This window comes from Salvelinus alpinus, chromosome 8 (genome assembly GCF_045679555.1).
Source record: "Salvelinus alpinus chromosome 8, SLU_Salpinus.1, whole genome shotgun sequence".
In the NCBI taxonomy this organism is placed as follows: Eukaryota; Metazoa; Chordata; class Actinopteri; order Salmoniformes; family Salmonidae; genus Salvelinus; species Salvelinus alpinus.
In genome coordinates, this window is record NC_092093.1 from 64173416 (window position 1) to 64188450 (window position 15035).

The 15035-nt window shown below is 45.3% G+C and overlaps 1 pseudogene; it reads left to right on the top strand.

The window, feature by feature from the left end:
* The window catches only part of LOC139582321 (queuine tRNA-ribosyltransferase accessory subunit 2-like), a 101031-nt pseudogene extending 86231 nt beyond the window's left edge, over positions 1–14800 (top strand).
* The last annotated feature ends 235 nt before the right edge of the window (positions 14801–15035 follow it).

A 15035-nucleotide genomic window follows, 5' to 3' on the forward strand; every position in this document is an offset into this window, starting at 1 on the left:
TTCTGTCTATAATGGAGTGGCCATCACAGTCACCAGATCTCAACCCTATTGAGCTGTTGTTGGAGCAGCTTGACCGTATGGTACGTAAGAAGTGCCCATCAAGCCAATCCAACTTGTGGGAGGTGCTTCAGGAAGCATGGGGTGAAATCTCGTTAGATTACCTCAACAAATTGACAACTAGAATGCCAAAGGTCTGCAAGGCTGTAATTGCTGCAAAGGGAGGATCCTTTGACGAAATCAAAGTTTGATTTCTATTTGCCATATCTTTCAAACTGTACTCTTCTGAAAAAGGTTCTTAACCCATATGCGTTTTACGGGCAGAGTATGTTTTACATTAGTTATCTTGTTGTTATTATTCCCAACCTTCAGCTCCATTCAACCCCTCCCATCTATCTCTTAACACCATCCATATTGGATTTCTATTTACCATTGTCACAGCCGTCAAAGAGAGGAGACCAAGGTGCAGCGTGGGATGCGTACATACTCCTTTATTTAAAGAACGAACACTAAACAAACTAACAAAATAACAAACGAACTGTGAAGCTATACAAAAATGAGTGCTGACAGGCAACAGCACATAGACAACTACCCACACAGACAGGTGGGAAAAGGCAACCTAAGTATGGTTCTCAATCAGAGACAACGATAGACAGCTGCCTCTGATTGAGAACCACACCCGACCAAACACACAGAAATACAAATCATAGAAAAAAGAACATAGAATGCCCACCCAAATCACACCCTGACCAAACCAACATAGAGACATAAAAAGCTCTCTACGGTCAGAGCGTGACAACCATATATTTTTCAACTGTGCTGTGATGTTTCACAAAAGTTCTGAACCTTTCTATTCTCATTGTTTCTACAGATTGTAAATTTAAGTTTCTACAACCTGATTGGAGTCCAAATTGTCTGTGGTGAATTATAAGAGCAAAAACCAATCCATGAGGTCGAAGGAATTGTCACTAGAGCTCCGAGACAGGATTGTGCAGCGGCACAGATCTGAGGAAGGGTACCAAAACATTTCTGCAGCATTGAAGACGGGAGAACCTTCTAGAAAGACAACCATCTCTGCAGCACTCCAGCAATCAGGCTTTTATAGTAATGGCCAGACGGAAGCCACTCCTCAGTAAAAGGCACATGACAGCCCGCTTTGAGTTTGCCAAAAGGCATCTAAAGGACTCACAGACCATGAGAAACAAGATTCTCTGGTCTGATGAAACCAAGATTGAACTCTTTGGCCTGAATGCCAAGCGTCACGTCTGGAGGAAACCAGGCACTGCTCATCACCTGGCCAATACCTTCCCTATGGTGAAGCATGGGGGTGGCAGCATCATGCTGTGGGGATGTTTTTCAAAGGAAGGGACTGGGAGACTAGCCAGGATCAAGAGGAAAGATGAACTGAGCATAGTACAGAGAGATTCTTGATGAAAACCTGCTCCGGAGTGCTCAGGACCTCTGACGGGCGAAGGTTTACCTTCCAACAGGGCAACAACCCTAAGCACACAGCCAAGACAACACAGGAGTGGCTTTGAGACAAGTCTCTGAATGTCCTTGAATGGCCCAGCCAGAGCCCGGACTTGAACCCGATCTAACATCTCTGGAGAGACCTGAAAATATCTGTGCAGCAACACTCCTCATTCAACCTGACAGAGCTTGAGAGGATCTGTAGAGAAGAATGGGAAAAACTCCCCAAATACTGGTGTGCCAAGCTTGGATCGTCATACCCAAGAAGAATCGCTGCCAAAGTTGCTTCAACAAAGTATTGAGTAAAGGATCTGAATACTTATGTAAATGTGATATTTCCGTTTATTTTATTTTATACATTTGCAAAAATGTCTAATAACCTGTTTTTGCTTTGTCTTTATGGGGTATTGTGTAGATTGAGGGGCAAAAAAACTATTTAGAATAAGGCTGTGGAAAAACTGAAGGGGCCTGAATACTTTCCGAATGCATGTGATGTACAGTACAGCCTGGAGCACGGCACAGAGACACTGGCAACGCTCCATTCCTCAGCTGATTACACTGCTGTCTGATGGACAACCAGGTGTACTGTACAAGCACACACACACACACACACACACACACACACACACACACACACACACACACACACACACACACACACACACACACACACACACACACACACACACACACACACACACACACACACACACACACACACACACACACACACACACACAAATCTCCACTGCGCACTGACTCAACACCCTACAGAACATAAAATAGAGGGATGAGGACAGCTGCCACGATCACCGTGTGTGTGTTGTACTAGTGCACTACTAGTGTCAAACTCAAGGTGAGCCCATTCAATCCGACCTGTGGGTGGTTTGAGTAAAATATATATGTACTTGTTGAAAAAAAAACGATCTCATTCGACATTGAAATGACTTAAGCCAAATGGAAATTGTATATAAATAATGGACTTACATAGTCTCTTCACTTTGTCCAGTTGTCCAGTCATTCAAACCTATGCAGTCAGGGAGCATCCGAAATTCGAAAAGTGATTGATAGAGGGCAACTTTTTGCAAATTTTGATGGCGAGGAAAAGACTTGACGGACCTCGGTGAAGACAGAATGCAGCTTGCTGGGAAAATGAGTTTGACACCCCTGTACTAGTGTATTGATGCTTGTACTTTTTAATGATTTGAACTCAATGTATGTTTATGTATATGAGTGCATCACTGTGTGTATTTGAAGATTCAATTTGTGTTTCCACTGCACGTTTATCTTTCATTGAGTGTCAACTGTTCATGTTTATGCTCCTCTCTAATGCGTAAAGCCAGATGTGTTGGCCAGGGGATGTGGATGTCAGAAAGACGGAGAGGGGGGGGGGGTGAGAGGGGGAAAGAGAGGACAGGGAGAGAGAGAGAGAGAGAGAGGGGAGAAAGAGGGCAGGGGGAGAGAGAGATGGGGTGAGAGTAGGAAAGAGAGGACGGGGAGAGAGGGGGAGAGAGACAGGGAAAGAGGAAGGGAGAGAGAGGGAGAGAGAGAGAGAGAGATGGGGGTGAGAGGGAAAGAGAGAGAGGGAGAGGGAGGGAGAGCGTGGGGGGTGAGAGGGGGAAAGAGAGGACGAGGAGAGAGGGGGAGAGAGACAGGGAAAGTGGAAGGGAGAGGGAGAGAGAGAGAGAGAGAGAGAGAGAGAGAGAGAGAGAGAGAGAGAGAGATGGGGCTGAGAGGGGGAAAGAGAGAGAGGGAGAGGGAGGGAGAGCGTAGGGGGTGAGAGGGGGAAAGAGAGGACGAGGAGAGAGGGGGAGAGAGACAGGGAAAGTGGAAGGGAGAGAGAGGGAGAGAGCTGGAAGGGCAAAGCGACAGCTGGGAGAAAGGGGCTCCAGCCTGCAGCTGAGGCTAACTACCCCTGAGCATCACATACTGGACTCAAACGCCCTCTGCATGTTTATCCCATACACGCTGTATGTGTGTGTGTGTGTGCGCTCCACATGCGTGGAGAGAGAGGGAGAGAGTATTTGTGTGCATTGGCATACAAAATTAGCATCATCCAAGCAGTGACTATACAATTCCATGGTCCAGCAGTCAGCCAGTCCTGAAATGCCCTGACTGTAAACCTGGCATCTGATTTTACAGAGCTGGATGTTAACCCTGCACTACATGAATCAGATCAATCAATCAATCAATTTTATTTTATATAGCCCTTCGTACATCAGCTAATATCTCGAAGTGCTGTACAGACACCCAGCCTAAAACCCCAAACAGCTAGTAATGCAGGTGTAGAAGCACGGTGGCTAGGAAAAACTCCCTAGAAAGGCCAAAACCTAGGAAGAAACCTAGAGAGGAACCAGGCTATGAGGGGTGGCCAGTCCTCTTCTGGCTGTGCCGGGTGGAGATTATAACAGAACTATGCCAAGATGTTCAAAAATGTTCATAAGTGACAAGCATGGTCAAATAATAATCATGAATAATTTTCAGTTGGCTTTTCATAGCCGATCATCAAGAGTTGAAAAACAACAGGTCTGGGACAGGTGGCGGTTCCATAACTGCAGGCAGAACAGCTGAAACTGGAATAGCAGCAAGGCCAGGCGGACTGGGGACAGCAAGGAGTCACCACGGGCGGCAGTCCCGACGCATGGTCCTAGGGCCCAGGTCCTCCGAGAGAAAGAAAGAGAGAAGGAGAAAATTAGAGAGAGCCAAGATTTTCAAAATTTCCATAAATGACAAGCATGGTCAAATAATAATCAGGAATAAATCTCAGTTGGCTTTTCATAGCCGATCATTAAGAGTTGAAAACAGCAGGTCTGGGACAGGTAGGGGTTCCATAACCGCAGGCAGAACAGTTGAAACTGGAATAGCAGCAAGGCCAGGCGGACTGGGGACAGCAAGGAGTCACCACGGCCGGTAGTCCCGACGTATGGTCCTAGGGCTCAGGTCCTCCGAGAGAAAGAAAGAGAGAAGGAGAAAATTAGAGAGAGCCAAGATTTTCAAAATGTTCATAAATGACAAGCATGGTCAAATAATAATCAGGAATAAATCTCAGTTGGCTTTTCATAGCCGATCATTAAGAGTTGAAAACAGCAGGTCTGGGACAGGTAGGGGTTCCGTAACCACAGGCAGAACAGTTGAAACTGGAATAGCAGCAAGGCCAGGCGGACTGGGGACAGCAAGGTGTCATCATGCCCGGTAGTCCTGACGTATGGTCCTAGGGCTCAGGTTCACAGAGAGAAAGAGAGAACGAGAGAATTAGAGAGAGCATACTTAAATTCACACAGGACACTGGATAAGACAGGAGAAGTACTCCAGGTAACCAACTGACCCTAGCCCCCCGACACAAACTACTGCAGCATAAATACTGGAGGCTGAGACAGGATAACCATTATAACCTCCTTCAGCGGTACTAGCCTCTGAAGAACCAAGAGGACCCTGTCTGGAGCCATGGATAGAGAGGGAAGGAGAGACAGGGAATAAGAGAGAGAGCGAGAGAGAGTGGGGGGGGGGGGGAGATTGGGAGAGCCAAGCGAGAAAGAGATTCTGAGATATGAAGACTGTGAGAGATATAGACTGAAAGAGAGGGTGAAATTGAGAAAGAAAGTGAGAGAGGAGGCCAAGAGAAGGGGAGGGAATATGTGAGATAAAAGGGGTGAATAAAAAGAGAGAGAGTTTAAGAGTGCATGAGAGATGCAGAGAGCAACAACAAGATTCTGAAATATGGAGACTGAAAGAGACTGAGACTGAGAAAGAGAAACTGTTGTGTGAATAAAGAGGGTGTGATTGTGTGCATTAATGTGCAAGTCCCAATTGGACGTTTCATTGTACTGAAATTGATGGAGGGGCGCCTGGAATCAAAGTTCATCGATTAAACTTTGTTCCCGCTGTGGGTTTCACAAGGGTAGCAGGGGCCTGCAGCTGGAATGAACAGAGAGGAGGGGGGGCAGAGAGTTAGAGAAGAGAGGGAGACAGAAGATAGAGAGAGAGAATGGATGAAAGGAGAGAAAGAGATATGGGGGATGAGAAGGGAGAGAAGGAGGAGAGGGAGTCCGAGAGAGAAAGGGTGAAATGAAAGAAAGAGATATGGCGGATGAGGGAGAGAAAGAGAGAGGGGTGAAGGAGACCGAGATAGATAGGGGCGAGGGAAACCGAGATTGATAGACTTCTAGGGAAAGGAATAGTGAACTATATGGCAGAGAAAAGAAAGAGCAAAGAGGGGTTGAGAAAAAAAGGGGGGCTAGTAGATTAGAAGAGAGAGAGCAAGAGAGAGGGAGAGTGAGAGAGAGAACACAAAGGATAAGGAGAGAGAGATGGCTATTTGAAACAGAGCACACAACAGAACACAGACAGTTGCATCAGTCTCTGTCCCTTGCTTTGGTCAGCGATCAGTATCATCCAGCAGCATGTTGGTCAGCGATCAGTATCATCCAGCAGCATGTCGGTCAGCGATCAGTATCATCCAGCAACACGTCGGTCAGCGATCAGTATCATCCAGCAACACGTCGGTCAGCGATCAGTATCATCCAGCAACACGTCGGTCAGCGATCAGTATCATCCAGCAGCATGTTGGTCAGCGATCAGTATCATCCAGCAGCATGTCGGTCAGCAATCAGTATCATCCAGCAACACGTCGGTCAGCGATCAGTATCATCCAGCAACACGTCGGTCAGCAATCAGTATCATCCAGCAACATGTTGGTCAGCGATCAGTATCATCCAGCAGCATGTCGGTCAGCGATCAGTATCATCCAGCAGCATGTCGGTCAGCGATCAGTATCATCCAGCAACACGTCGGTCAGCGATCAGTATCATCCAGCAACACGTCGGTCAGCGATCAGTATCATCCAGCAACACGTCGGTCTGCGATCAGTATCATCCAGCAACACGTCGGTCAGCGATCAGTATCATCCAGCAACACGTCGGTCAGCAATCAGTATCATCCAGCAACATGTTGGTCAGCGATCAGTATCATCCAGCAGCATGTCGGTCAGCGATCAGTATCATCCAGCAGCATGTTGGTCAGCGATCAGTATCATCCAGCAACACGTCGGTCAGCGATCAGTATCATCCAGCAACACGTCGGTCAGCGATCAGTATCATCCAGCAGCATGTTGGTCAGCGATCAGTATCATCCAGCAACATGTCGGTCAGCGATCAGTATCATCCAGCAACACGTCGGTCAGCGATCAGTATCATCCAGCAGCATGTTGGTCAGCGATCAGTATCATCCAGCAGCATGTCGGTCAGCGATCAGTATCATCCAGCAGCATGTTGGTCAGCGATCAGTATCATCCAGCAACACGTCGGTCAGCGATCAGTATCATCCAGCAGCATGTCGGTCAGCGATCAGTATCATCCAGCAGCATGTCGGTCAGCAATCAGTATCATCCAGCAGCATGTTGGTCAGCGATCAGTATCATCCAGCAGCATGTTGGTCAGCAATCAGTATCATCCAGCAACATGTTGGTCAGCGATCAGTATCATCCAGCAACATGTCGGTCAGCGATCAGTATCATCCAGCAGCATGTTGGTCAGCGATCAGTATCATCCAGCAACATGTCGGTCAGCGATCAGTATCATCCAGCAACATGTCGGTCAGCGATCAGTATCATCCAGCAGCATGTTGGTCAGCGATCAGTATCATCCAGCAACATGTCGGTCAGCGATCAGTATCATCCAGCAGCATGTCGGTCAGCGATCAGTATCATCCAGCAACATGTCGGTCAGCGATCAGTATCATCCAGCAGCATGTTGGTCAGCGATCAGTAGCATCCAGCAACATGTCGGTCAGCGATCAGTATCATCCAGCAGCATGTTGGTCAGCGATCAGTATCATCCAGCAACACGTCGGTCAGCGATCAGTATCATCCAGCAGCATGTTGGTCAGCGATCAGTATCATCCAGCAACATGTTGGTCAGCGATCAGTATCATCCAGCAACACGTCGGTCAGCGATCAGTATCATCCAGCAACATGTCGGTCAGCGATCAGTATCATCCAGCAACATGTCGGTCAGCGATCAGTATCATCCAGCAACATGTCGGTCAGCGATCAGTATCATTCAGCAGCATGTTGGTCAGCGATCAGTATCATCCAGCAGCATGTCGGTCAGCGATCAGTATCATCCAGCAGCATGTCGGTCAGCGATCAGTATCATCCAGCAGCATGTTGGTCAGCAATCAGTATCATCCAGCAGCATGTTGGTCAGCGATCAGTATCATCCAGCAACACGTCGGTCAGCGATCAGTATCATCCAGCAGCATGTTGGTCAGCGATCAGTATCATCCAGCAGCATGTCGGTCAGCGATCAGTATCATCCAGCAGCATGTTGGTCAGCGATCAGTATCATCCAGCAACATGTCGGTCAAAAATAATCAGCAAGTTTTTCAAAAGTATCTGTAATCTGATGACAATATTTTTGCTGGTAACCTAACTGATTACAGTCACCATTTTTTTGTAATCAGATTACAACCCTGACTAGCACCACACCCATAAACACAAACACTCTCAATCTACCACACCACTCTCATAATAAACAACCCCACACACATCCTTTATCTCCCCACACACGACACAAACGTACACACACCCAGCACCTTTTTCCTTCCACCCATATGCTGTGCTGTACACACACTCTCCGTCTGCCTCTGTCTCTCTAGTCCAGGGCTCCCCATCCCTGTTCCCGGAGAGCTACCGTCCTGTAGGTTTTCACTGGAGCAAAAACCTACAGGAGGGTATCTCTCCAGGAACAGGGATGGAGAGCACTGCACTAGTCTAAGCAAGTGGCCTAAATATGTGGTCATGTCTGACAGAATGGGGAAACCCTGACTAAGTGGTTCTGAGGACTGTCTGGAAGGGACACAGGTGTGACAGTGCTATGAATGCAACAGTTATGTATGCAAACATCAGATGAAATATTAAAGCTGCTTCTCAAAAAGTATTCTCACAGTCTTCTCACAGAAGATCTGCAGCAAGCGGAGGGAGCAATCACCAGATAGGCACTCCATCAGTTCGGTCTAAATGATCATTTCCTCGCTATTATTTGCTATTTTCTGCCTGCTTCTGAATCAGCTGTGAAAATGAATGTATTCCTATGGGAAATATAGGAGACTGTAACAAGGATAATTTGCCTTTACCTTTCTCTCACAAAAGAGAGAGAGGGAGAGAGGAAAGGAAGGAGGGTAGGAGTATTGTTAAATCCTCATAAGTGGTTGGATTGTTGGTCCTCTCTCCCTCGTCGCCCCCTCCTCTCGTTGAGTGTGCTGTGGCCGGCAGCTTCCTGACTGTGAGCTGGGCCTACAGATGATGATCACCAGGTCCTATTCTGATGGTCGTTCTCTGGGTCCTCTTATATGTACAGTAGAGGTGGACATACAGCAGCATGAACATGTACTATATGACCGGTTAGCTCCCAAGTGGGCTGCGTGTACTGTATGTGTGGGAGAAAGAAGTTTGTGTATTTATGTGTCAGTGTGTGTGTTGTAGTGGTTGTGTGTGAGTGTATTCATGTGTGTGAGAGAGAGAGAGAGAGAGAGAGAGAGAGAGAGAGAGAGAGAGAGAGAGAGAGAGAGAGAGAGAGAGAGAGAGAGAGAGAGAGAGAGAGAGAGAGAGAGAGAGAGAGAGAGAGAGAGAGAGAGAGAGAGGTGTGTGTGCACATGTAATTACGTTTGGATAGTTGTATTGGAGTATACAGTGCGTGTGAGTTGTGGTTGTGTTTCTATTAATGTGCGAGAGAGAGGTGTGCGTACATGTATATATAATTACGTTTGGGTGTTGGAGTGGTGTGTGGGTATGTTGCGTGTAAGAAAGATGTGTGTGTACTGATGTAGGATCTTAATATGATCCCTCTTTTGTTGTTGAGAATTTTCCTGCAAAGCACACTTGTAGTGTATTTGAGTTTTAAAAAGGCTTCTAAAGTTTGCAATTTCCACATTGACATTTCAGACTTGATTTGCCCTAACAAAAAATGTATCAACCCATACAAAATGTCCATTAAAGCTGCAATATGTAACTTTTTGGGCGACCCCACAAAATGCACATAGAAATGTGAGTTATAGATCTGTCATTCTCATTGAAAGCAAGTCTAAGAAGTGGTAGATCGGCTCTATTTCTATGCTTTACAGGCTGACCACACCGCTCGCATCGTGTGCGCGAGCATTGCAAAATACATTTTGAAATCTATGTTATTCAATTACTGTACCCACACTGCTCGCGCGCACCAATGACCGTCTGTGTTGCAAAGGGCTAAAATAGAGGGCTAAAATATCAGTTCTATTTCTGATGCAGATCACGCTGCAAGTCCTGCCTCTCCCATCTCCTCATTGGTTTATAGAAGCAGGTACCCACCCACGTGCCATCTCCTCATTGGTTATAACCACGTGGGTTACTGAAAGACAAACAAGGTCAGTGGCGGTAATGCACCTAATTTATGAAAGTTGCCAATCGCAATATAAAGTCAAGAGAAGAAAAAGCCTGGAAGTAGGAGAGATGACTAGAAACGATTCGGTTGACCATTTTATGTTTGGATTAATTGACGGAGTAGAGGACCTTGTGCATTTCAGGTAAAAGAACAACTCAATGTTTATATCCCAGGACAAATTAGCTAGCAACAGCAAGCTAGCTAGCTAAATTGCCATAAATGTTTAATGCTTTCGACCTGTCCCCAAATTAATATAATTGGTTCAGGGTTTGTTTTGATATTTTAACCTGCGTGTCGTGATCGCGTTTGGTGCGTGGGGACAAAATAAGTTTATGCACGATGGTGCACATGCGCAGCCGTTTGGGTTCCGTGTTACGCTTTGTTTTTTTGTCTTTTACTTTTGGTTTTGTACACCACCTTCAAACAGCTGAAAAAACAATATTGTTGGGTGTTGAAAATATATTTCACAGTGGTTGTCACGTCGTGTATGTAGGTGTCAGGGAAGTTAAGCGCAGGAGAATCAAACTTGATATAAAATTTAGTATTTTAATAACTTTAAACACAAACTCCAAAACCAAAGTCCATAATAAAATAAATGTGGGTACAAGAAGCCGTCGCACACCAATCCATAAAACATGACAATAAACAATCTCTGACAAGGACATGAGGGGAAACAGAGGGTTAAATACACAACATATAATGAATGGGATTGGAACCAGGTGTGTAAGAAGACCAGACAAAACCAATGGAAAATGAAACATAGATCAATGATGGCTAGAAGACCGGTGACGTCGATCGCCGAGCACCGCCCGAACAAGGAAAGGCATCGACCTCGGCAGAAGTCGTGACAGTGGTTTAGATGGTACAATGATTCTCTACGCTATACTTGCTTGTTTTGTAAAATAAACGGAAATTAGGCAAACTATTAGAATTTTAGCAACCAGGAAATGGCAGAGCGATTTCTGCATAGTGCATCTTTAATTATACTCCACATAATAATTCACATTTCTTGTTGCTGCAGGATTATTTTACTCAAATTAAGATCCTACATCTGCATGTTGCGTGTAAGGGGTGTTTGCCATGTCAAGAGATTTTCTAGAGCCTCAGTTGCTGCACACAATGGACACAGGCACCATAGTCCATATCACAACACTCTCACAGCTGGCCCCATGACATTTCCGTAATTATCTTTAAGTTACTGTAATGTATCAATTTCTCAGCATTTGCGCCCAATCCCTAGTGTGCTGCGGCTTCCACTGCTTTTTTTCCACTGCATCATGTCATCCTGTTGTGGCAGCCTTACATATACAAAGACTTTGTTCAATTAATGTTTGTATGATTTAAACGGTCTGTCTCTTTCAGGATGTTTACACGGACGGCTGATGCAATTGCAATACATACAATGTAACACACATGCTGTTAAACTGGACAGTTAAACAGACCATCTCTCTCTCTCTCTGTTTTCTCTGTCTCTCACACACACAATCACACACACACACACACTCATGCAGGCCTACACACACACACACACACACACACACACACACACACACACACACACACACACACACACACACACACACACACACACACACACACACACACACACACACACACACACACACACACACACACACACACACACACACCTGGTTTCTAAATGCATTGTTTTAAATCGTCACTCCTCTCTATATATGTTCATCATGAATTGATGGACCCCCTATCCCTCGTCCTCCATCCCGCCTTCCTCTTCTCCACGTCTTACCTCAGGGGGTGAGGCGGGCAAGAGGGGCGAGGGACACAGCAGGGGGGAGGAGATGGGAGATGCATTTCATGGGTTAATGGGGGAAGATGGTGTTTAAGTATTCCACAGTGTTAGAGCCTGTAGTGATGTCCTGTGCATAGCTAGAGGGCTCCCAGCAGGCTAGCACTGACTGACACTGGAGATAACCCCAGTACAGAGCCATAGTCACAGCTTCACTACTGCACCATGATCACAGCACTGCTCCACGGCAACAGAGCTATGGTTAACATGCCGTTGTTAGGAAGAGTGAGCAGCTCCCTCACACTGATTTGTTTTCATTGAAGTGATGCCATTTTGGTCAGTGCCAAACAAAAAAGTGATTTTTGGTCTCAATTTAAGGTTAGGGTTAGGCATTAGGGGCGGCAGCGTAGCATAGCCTAGTGGTTAGAGCGTTGGACTAGTAACCGAAAGTTTGCGAGATCGAATCCCCGAGCTGACAAGGTACAAAATCTGTCGTTCTGCCCCTGAACAAGGCAGTTAACCCACTGTTCCTAGGCTGTCATTGAAAATAAGAATTTGTTCTTAACTGTCTTGCCTAGTTAAATAAAGGAAAAATTCAAAAAATTTGGCTTAGCAGTGTGGTTAAGGTTAGGTGTAAAATCAGATTTTATGACTGTGGCTGTCCCAGCTTGTGACCACTCTGCAGAGCTTCCTCCAGAACAAGATTCATGACGAAACACACTAACCTGCACCTTTGTAGGTTATGCTTTGACTCTGTAGACTGTATGTCTACAGTATGCGAAGCTGAGGAGTGAGGATACAAATCCCTATCTGTTACAATATGTAAGAGAACATAGAAGAGCATAAACTATAGTACAGTTGAAGTTGGAAGTTGACATACACCTTAGCCAAATACATTTAAACTCAGTTTTTCACAATTCCTGACATTTAATTATAGGAAACATTCCCGGTCTTAGGTCAGTTAGGATCACCACTTTATTTTAAGAATGTGAATTGTCAGAATAATAGTAGAGAGAATGATTTATTTCAGCTTTTATTTCTTTCATCACATTCCCAGTGGGTCAGAAGTTTACATACACTCAATTAGTATTTGGTAGCATTACCTTTAAATTGTTTAAAACTTCTTATGGCTGCAGGGGCAGTATTGAGTAACTTGGATGAAAGGTGCCCAGAGTTGCCCAGAGTAAACGGCCTGCTCCTCAGTCCCAGTTGCTAATATATGCATATTATCATTAGTATTGGATAGAAAACACTCTGAAGTTTCTAAAACTATTTGAATGATGTCTGTGAGTATAACAAAACTCATATGGAAGGCAAAAACCTGAGAAGAAATCCAAACAGCAAGTGAGAAATCTGAGGTTTCTCTAGACATAAAGGAATTCTCCGGTTGGAACTTTATTGAAGATTTATGATAACAACACCCTAAAGATTGATTTTATACTTAGTTTGAAATGTTTCTTCGACCTGTAATATAACTTTTTTAAGTTTTTGTCCGAAGTAATGCTCGACCTGCACAAGCGTTTGGATATGTGTACCTAAAGCCCTAACAAAAATAGCTATTTGGACATAAATTATGGACATTACCGAACAAAACAAACATTTCTTGTGGAAGTGGGAGTCCTGGGAGTGCATTCCGACGAAGATCAGCAAAGGTAAGTGAAGATTTATAATGCTTTTTATGAGTTTTGTTGACTGCACAATTTGGCGGGTAACTGTATGGCTTTCTTTTGTGGCTGAACGCTGTTCTCAGATGATTGAATATTGTGCTTTTGCCGTAAAGCTTTTTGAAATCTGACACAGCGTTGCATTAAGAACAAGTGTATCTTTAATTCGATGTAAAACATGTATCTTTCATCAAAGTTTATGATGAGTATTTCTGTTATTTGGGATTGAGGTCAGGGATTTGTGATGGCCACTCCAATAGCTTGACTTTGTTGTCCTTTAGCAATTTTGCCATAACTTTGGATGTATGCTTGGGGTCATTGTCCATTTGGAAGACCCAATTGCGACCAAGCTTTAACTTCCTGACTGATGTCTTGATATGTTGCTTCAATATATCCACATAATTTTCCTTCCTCGTGATGCCATCTATTTTGTGAAGTGCACCAGTCCCTCCTGCAGCAAAGCACCCCCACAACATGATGCTGCCACCCCCGTACTTCACGGTTGGGATGGTGTTCTTCGGCTTGCAAGCCTCCCCCTTTTTTCTCTAAACATAACGATGGTCATTATGGCCAAACAGTTCTATTTTTGTTTCATCAGACAAGAGTACATTTCTCCAAAAAGTACAATCTTTGTCCCCATGTGCAGTTGCAACCGTAGTCTTTTTTATGGAGGTTTTGGAGCAGTGGCTTCTTCCTTGCTGAGCGGCCTTTCAGGTTATGTCAATATAGGATTAGTTTTACTGTGGATATACAGTTGAAGTCGGATGTTTACATACACTTAGGTTGGAGACATTAAAACTTGTTTTTCAACCACTCCACACATTTCTTGTTAACAAACTATAGTTTTGGCAAGTCGGATAGGACATCTACTTTGTGCATGACACAAGTCATTTTTCCAACAATTGTTTACAGACAGATTATTTCACTTATAATTCACTGTTCCAGTGGGTCAGAATTTTACATACACTAAGTTGACTGTGCCTTTAAACTGCTTGGAAAATCCCAGAAAACGATGTCATGGCTTTAGAAGCCTCTGATAGGCTAATTGACATCATTTGAGTGCATTGGCGGTGTACCTGTGGATGTATTTCAAGGCCTACCTTTAAACTCAGTGCCTCTTTGCTTGACATCATGGGAAAATTAAAAGAAATCAGCAAAGACCTCAGAAAAAATATTGTAGACTGTAGTCTGGTTCATCCTTGGGAACAATTTTCCAAACGCCTGAAGTTACCACGTTCATCTGTACAAACAATAGTATGCAAGTATAAACACCATGGGACCACGCAACTGTCATACCGCTCAGGAAGGAGACACGTTCTGTCTCCTAGAGATGAACGTACTTTGGTGCGAAAAGTGCAAATCAATCCCAGAACAACAGCAAAGGAGATGCGGCGAGGGGGACGAACAACACAAAGAAAGGCGAGGGGCTGAAGGGGGCCCGGACGGAACCAGCCGAGGCTGTGAAGCGGGAGGGTGACCCAAACCGATGACGTCGGCGGCTGCTGGACCCAGATCATAGACGGTGCTATGAGTGCGGTGAGCCGGGGCACCTCGCGTGGAGCTGTCCCGGCTGGGAGGAGGCCATGCCCTCCACATCCCCCAGTTCTGGGGTAACCCGGATGGCGAGTTAGGTCACCTCCTGTTGGGCGCACACCGAGACGGCCCCTCCGATGGTTCCTGTACGATCTGATGGCATCGACACCAGCGCTCTGCTGGACTCCGGCA